The following is a 7,594-nucleotide window of genomic DNA, read 5'->3' on the forward strand; positions in this document are numbered from 1 at the left end:
CAGGGTGTGCCCAGGTGTCCAAGGAGGCCGATGGCACCCTGGCCTGATCAGCACTGCTGTGCCAGCAGGAGCAGGGCAGTGACCGTCCCCCTGCACTCAGCACTGCTGAGGCCACACCTCCAACCCTGGGCTCCGTTCTGGGCCCCTCACTGCAAGAAAGACATTGAGGGGCTGGAGCGTGTCCAGAGAGGGGCAGCGGGGCTGGGGAAGGGGCTGGAGCACAAGGGCTGTGAGGAGCAGCTGAGGGAGCTGGGGGGGTCAGCCTGGAGAACAGGAGGCTCGGGGGGACCTCACTGCTCTCTGCAGCTGCCCGAAAGGAGGATGTGGCCAGGTGGGGTCGGCCTCTTCTCCCAGGTAACAAGTGACAGAACAACAGGATGTAGTCTTAAGCTGCAGGAGGTTCAGGTTGGACATTAGGAGGCAGTTCTTAATGGAAAGACTGATTAGACCTTGGAATAGACTGCCCAGGGAGGTGGTAGAGTCACCATCCCTGGAGATGTTTAGGAAAAGACTGGTCGTGGCACTTAATGCCACGGCCTATTTGACGTGGTGGTGCTAGGTCAAATGTTGGATTCATGATCTCCAAAGGTCTTTCCCAACCTGACTAGCTCTCTGATTCTTTGGCAGCAGCCAATTCTATGGGCCAAGATTTCCCAATGACCCGGCCAGGACTCTCCTGCGGCACACAGCCGTGTCCTGGGGAGAGGGACATCTATGCTGGATGGATCCAGGGCAGTCTGTGTGGCAAGGGGAAGGAGGAGAGCGGCCCCCTACAACCACCTTCCATGGACACACACTTACTGTCACTGTGCCACCCCCTGTTCCTGCTCACTCCATGCTTCCTGACTCCACTTGCCAGCAGGTCCTCCCTGTGCCACATTTTCTCCAAGTAGTGCCAGGTCTTTACCAACCTGCTCTCCATCCAGAGTCTCCCTCTGAGTCCTCACAAGTGCAATGCTTTAGCCCTATGTGCAGTGGGACATCATCCTTCAGCCCCAAACCTGCATTCATTTATCCATTGAAGCCTCCCCCAGCACAGGGGATCCAAAACCAGATGGGGGAAGCCACATCCACATGGCAAGTTAAAGACAGCTTCCACCAGGCCAGGATGGCTTAAAGACAGCATCATGGCTTCTCCCAGGCTCAGGCGCTCACCAGAAGAGACCATCCCCTGGACAAGCCACCATCACAACCAGCACTGATCATGTTACCTTTGGCACAATGCAGCACTCAAGACAGAGGAAGATAAAACCATGCCAGTCCAGACAAGGCCATGGGAAGACCAAGCCCATGGTTGTATGTAAATATTCTGCACCGCTCTTGGCCTGGCCAGCAACCACCCTAAGGCTGTGGAATGAACCCACGCTAGTGAGAGGCCTGCCTCACTGAAAGGAAGCATCTTAACACCTCTCTGATTCCCTGTGGAGAAAATGGTCCCTTAAATCAAAGATACAGTGTGTAAGCCTTTGTTTCATTTTTCTTCACAGGCTAACCAAGCTGCATACTATGCTCCTAGACATAACTTTTCTCCCTTATTTATCCAAAATGCTGGAATTTGAGATTGCCTACCTTTTGTTTACCTGACAAATATTCTACTTCTCACTGCATCTTATTACCTGAAGCCTAACTCTTTTTTTGTCTCTCTCTGTTTACTTTTCCTCCCTCAGCCTCCTGTGAATATGTAATCTTTCTCAGCATCAATGATGTGTGGGATTCCCAGGCAGGTGTTATGTAAGGTATGACTGATGAGCCTGTAAACCTGTAGATTGAAGCCAGCTCCTCAAGCTTTTCCCAGATGCCCACTCTGGAGGAATCTACCTATGGCTGTGCTTACCCAGAAGAAAACAATAAAAAATCCAACCAACCAAGAAACAACAACAAAAAATTCATTTCTCTTTCCTTTGGAATGTATACCATGCCGTGTGCCAAGGACACAGTTGTTCCATGTACAGAAGGTACAAGTGCACTAAGCATGTGAAGCTGACAGGGCATATCCACCAGCCTGTAATATTTGGAAGGTAGGAATTACTTGGTTAGAAGTGGTGGTTCCACTTCTTTTCCTCCACCACAGTCACCTTCTGTCCTTGACCCACACAGTGGATAGCAAAGTGTTGTGATAGCACAGATATTCTGCCTAAGTTTTCTTATAATTAAAGTACTGCCTACCCAGTAGGCAGCAAATATATGAATACTCTTGTACAGCATAGAGCTTTTTAACCTTTGTGAACACTAAGCCTTAGCATCACCTGCTCTTCTTGGTAGCCAGAATGAATGGAGAAAGAACCAGGCTGCATCAACAGCTGCTGTCTCTATTAAACGATTCTCTGAGGCTCTCAGCCCTGGAAACCACCCAACCCTGAAAGCTGCTGAAAGGATGATGCTAATGATACCAGTTTATAATTCATTACCAATTTGTTCTGACAAGTGGAAAATACCTGCCCAAAGGTTGTTTCTCTTAAGTGTTCACATTCTAGGTTCTGTGCACTCTCCATTCTATATGCATGTCTATGTGCATTCTCTGGGAGATAACAAACTGACTGTGAAGTTCTTTTTTTTTTTTTTTAGTATCTCTGTATGATTAGCAGTGGTCAAGAATTTTTCATGCGTATTGCAATAGCATTTCCTCTGATAATGCATCAATATTTTTCTTCTATAAACAACATTCTTACATAGGAAATTTCCACCATTTAAAAGGAAAACAGTTAAAGGCTGGTTAGGGGTTTAATACAAGCATATTTCAAACCAGAACTGTTATGCCCTTCATGATTTAAGGCCAGAAGCACTGTTCATTCTCCTCTGCTGCTAGATGGGTACAGGCTCCTCCTACAGATACCACTTATTGACAAGTAAAAATACATCTCCATTAACAACATTATCACTGACTAACCCACAAAAGAGTTCACCGAAGTGGGGATTCAAATAAATTCACCTTCAATATAGATGTTAATAAAATCTCTGACTTAAAGTGTGTTAGTAGAAAACTCACTATTTCTTTTCAAAAATCCCTTTTGTATAATTTTAATATTTTGGTTTATATGTCAGCAAATATTCTAGTTTGATATTAAATCTTAATAGTTTTCTTAAGAAAAAATAAGGTTTTTATCAGAAAATCTTGGCTCTGCTCTATTTTTTTAATTCATAAAGAGGAAAGATGTTTTCTAAAGCAGAATATCATGCTCCCATTTAGTCATAGGTGAAAAGTAAAATCCTACTGACTTTTCTCAGGAACAAATTACACTATTTGCTATGCTGTTAGCTATTTTATCTTGGCCACATTCCCAGGGAAAATCAAGGTGTTTGTCAGTCCCTGGGAATCAACTTCATAGGATAACAAGTAAACACTTCTATTTCCTTCAACAAACAAGAGGTTACTGGTCCGTAGGTGGAAAGATAATCTTACTCCTTTTTATAGCAAACCATGCTGTAGCCTAATGTGATCACACTGGATTTCCATTAATTTCAAACCCAATTAAAAGGGAATCTCAAGAAGATAGGATTTTCTGTATCAAATCTCTTGGTATAAGAAACTGCAGTTTAAGAATCATGACAAATAGGATATATTTCAGGATAGCATTTTGTTACAGAAATAAGAAGAAACCTCTTTAGCACTAAATCTAGCTCAAAATCACCCATGACTACTCCTGTAGAGAAGTACTGTAATAAAGGATGAGACACAAGATAAATTGTTTTAGGATAGCATTAATGTAATAATTCAGCACTTGGACAAATATGTGTTGACCTAAATTCAAAATGTGCAACTGCTGCTGCTTGAGATAATAAAAGTCTCCATTACAAACCTTTGCAATGCCAAGAGTTTATATTTTTCAGGACGAAGGCAAGGCTGGCTCTGTGCTGCATGTCATTTTTATTCTGTGTTTGTGCTGTTCAATGTTAGATTTACTATTTCTTTCTGAAAAAGAAAAACAGTCAGAAAAAAACAACTTTTAGAAGTTTGTTAGCAATTGCATAAGACTGAAAGAGTCATGAGAAGACTGGGTCCTCTTAAAAGCAGTGGGATATTCAAATGCTAATGATGAAAATGCTTGTATTCTAAAGGGACTTAAAATGTCAAGTAGTATCAATATGCTTTCTGGTTTCTAAGCTTTAGCCTACATTCTGTTAATATCTCCAAACTTTTTCAAGCTTTTCTTCCACAAATGTAAGATTTTATAGTACTTTTCTTCCCCTTTCCTTTAATAAAAAAAGCTGCACTTTTCCTAAAATTTCAATACTCAGTGTATTGTAACTTCAGGAAATACACTAAATAGCACAAATCTCACAGTAAAACTGTAATATTTGGCAACACTGCATTTCTGGCACAGATACATGATTATTGTCAGGTTCACTTTCACTGTTACCTGTTGTGATCCTCTTGTGGAGCAAGCTTCTTTAGCATGATGACACAGCTTTTTCTGAGCAGCGTGATTCCAGTTCTCTACTGGGACAGCTACAGAACTTGTCATCTACAGAACCAAACCAGTCAGTGAATGTTTAGGATTGGACAGGGGTTAGCTAAACTGAAGACTTCTGCTATGCCATGAGATTGCACTAATGAAGTTCAAGGCTGTTTATTAAATGCAGGGAGGAACAGCTTTAGCTTCTGTTCTCAGACACACTGCAAAAGAATGCCTACACTGCTGGGTGACCATTAATATTGCACTTGAAGTGGGAGCACAATCTGTAAGCCTCGACAAACAGAAAATCTTTGATCCTTTTCTGGTGAGTCTTCAGAAAATTCCTGTGAACTTTCAGGCATAAGACAGAAATTACTGTAGTTATGATGTGCCTGCTTCAAGTCTGAAGATACTTCATTATATGTACTACCAGTGCAAAGAATCAGCTCTTGAGAGGTTCCTGCAACATGTGGACATACATGTAAAAAAATAGATAATTTCTTGATTTCATTAAGAAAGACCCCAAGAAATGTAAATTCCCTAAACATAACTACTGGAAAGCATAATATCCATGAATTTAATTCAGAAATTCCCGGGGAAGCTCCTGCCAGCTTTTTCTGCTCAAATAAAACTTCTCAGTGAATGGTCCTCAGACTTCAAAGTCCCACATGCACCAGTACTCAGCAAACCATACATTGCATGAAATTGTTTTGTCCTCAGTTTTTACTTCCTTTTGGCATAAACAGTCTTGGTGACTTAGGGCTTTAAATCCTTCCAATGCCATGCAAGCTTTAAAGAAAAGATGATAATTCTCAGCTGAATAGGATTGTTGCTTTCACTGCTGCTGTGACTCTTTCTCCGCAGTTCAGGCAAAGTTTAGGTGAGATTATTTACCAGTTTAGTACACTTTCTGGGGTGTCATAAAAGTAAGATGGAATACTGAAAGAACCATACAAAATATTGATTTCCCTCTAAATCACTCAACCCATCAACACATGGTGTAGTTTAGCTTTGAAAGCAATGTTGTTAGAAATGAGTCTCACAAAATATTTGTTTTCTCTGACATGCATACTAAAAATTGTCATCCCTTCAAAGTCTGCATGTACTTTACATTCTCTTCTGGCTCTTTATGCCTGTTTTACATTAAACAAATAGGAAATATAATTTTTTAAAAATGCTATTTGAACTATATAACTATACTCTTCTGGCCATACAGTCAAAATCTTACAGTAACCTGGGAAAACTCAGTTCTGTCACAAATAATTAGGATTTGTTAGGCATTTGGGAAGCAATGCGACCTTGCACAGGGATCCTCCCTGATAGCTATACTAGGCAGGCAGTCTGCTGTCCTGCATATCCTTGGAAAACATAGTTTCTCACAGTTATAACTTCAGGGCATAAATGTATCACAAGGACAATCATGGAGTATCAGGCTCTGACTCTTGTCTACTTGAGCAATCAATACAATTTTAAGGTTGTAGTGCTGGCAGTTTGGACACTATCTGTGAAGTTAATTTTTAAAGACATAGTGCTGTTTACATAAGAGAACTAAATGTTACATTTCCATCGTGAGATCCTTGGTGCCCCCACTGACTGGAGAGAATATTGCAATGTATTCCTTGGACTGGGACTCCATTCTTCCATCTCCTTTCAGTCATCATGTCAGGAGAACTCATTAGCTGTTGCTCATGCAACAAGTTTACTTTCTTTATAAGAACAGCTGTTCAACCATAAGTTAAAATTTTCTAATGGTCACCCCATTTGCTGCTCTTGTAATCTAGTTTTCATTACTTCTTTGGATCTATGTGCACACTTGACATATCAGGGAAACAGGAATTGTAAGCTTTTAAGCTGAATAGGCAAAAGAAGAAAAAAGAAAGAAGATGCATCCCAATTTTGTGATTTTTCTTTTACAAACACCACTTGTCTGTGAGTCAGTTTGCTGATCTGTATGACATTTACTTAAATATTTACCCATATCACCAGGGGTTGTGAATCCTCATGAATCATTGTTGGTGAAAAACTTCATAATCTTTGCATGAAGTGTAGCACATATATTCAGAGTATGCATCTAATTAATGGCAGAAGATTAATGAAAATAAGAGATTTTTTTAAATCATTTTTTTCCTTGTTCAAAATTTAGTTAAAATTTTTCTTTTATAAATGCAAATATTTTTCACACAGACATAATATGGTTGGTACACATCTTGGTGATGATTAGAACACAGTTGCAGCATATTCGAGTTTGTTCAATTTTATTAAGAGAAAAAAGTAGGTATTGCTAGTCTATAGTATTTGAAACTCATGTCTACACCACTTTATTTTATTCTTTCTATGCAGAAATATCCACCAGAATTATTTAAATTAAAGTATTATACCATTAAATGCTCTTAATTTATATGTAGACAAAGTATTTTCTGGCAAAATTCTTTGCTTCAATAAATGGATGAATTAAATGGGCATACTGGCTGCTTCCCTTAGCTGTCGTCTCTCTAAAGGCTCTATGAGTAAGCCTGACACACTTCATATCTCACATTACCATCATCTACAGGCTTCTGTTAGTGTCTCCCATCTTAAATTTTATGGCATCTTCAGTCAAAGAGATACAAGTGCAGTGAAGTGTGGGACTGGAAATGAACAAAACAACTGGGAGATTGGCTTAAAAATTATCCTGAAGCTTGTGTACACACAGCCCTAGTTGCTATAATATCGGGGCGTGAGAGCCATATAATTCACTTCCAAAGGACTATCTATATTTGATGCTTGTCCTAAGCCAAACACAAACAATTACCAGCTGACAAGAATCCTCTCAAAAAGGGCAAGTGAGGAAATTTAAGAACAGCCTGAGAAGCTTGTCATTTATGGAGAGTAGCCTATCTCATGCTGATTGAGAACTAGAGGGATTGATAACCTGAACTACAGATTTTGGAAAGTGAGGTAAGAAAACTCCTTATGTAAATAGGGAAGGTTTTCCTATTCCTTCCTTGTCCTTTCTTCCTACAACTCTAAAGATTTTTCCAGCAGTACTAGGATTGTTAGGTAAAATACCTTCTTTCTTGTTGATTGTAAGTCAAAGAATACAAGTGTAGCTAAAGTATTTCTGCTAGCTCTGTATTGTCACAAATGAAAAATGCTACTTGTTAAAAGGAAAAAATAATACCTAAAACCATAAACTAAAATATAACTTCTTATGAAACATT

This window comes from Lonchura striata, chromosome 2, assembly GCF_046129695.1.
Source record: "Lonchura striata isolate bLonStr1 chromosome 2, bLonStr1.mat, whole genome shotgun sequence".
Classification (NCBI taxonomy): Eukaryota; Metazoa; Chordata; class Aves; order Passeriformes; family Estrildidae; genus Lonchura; species Lonchura striata.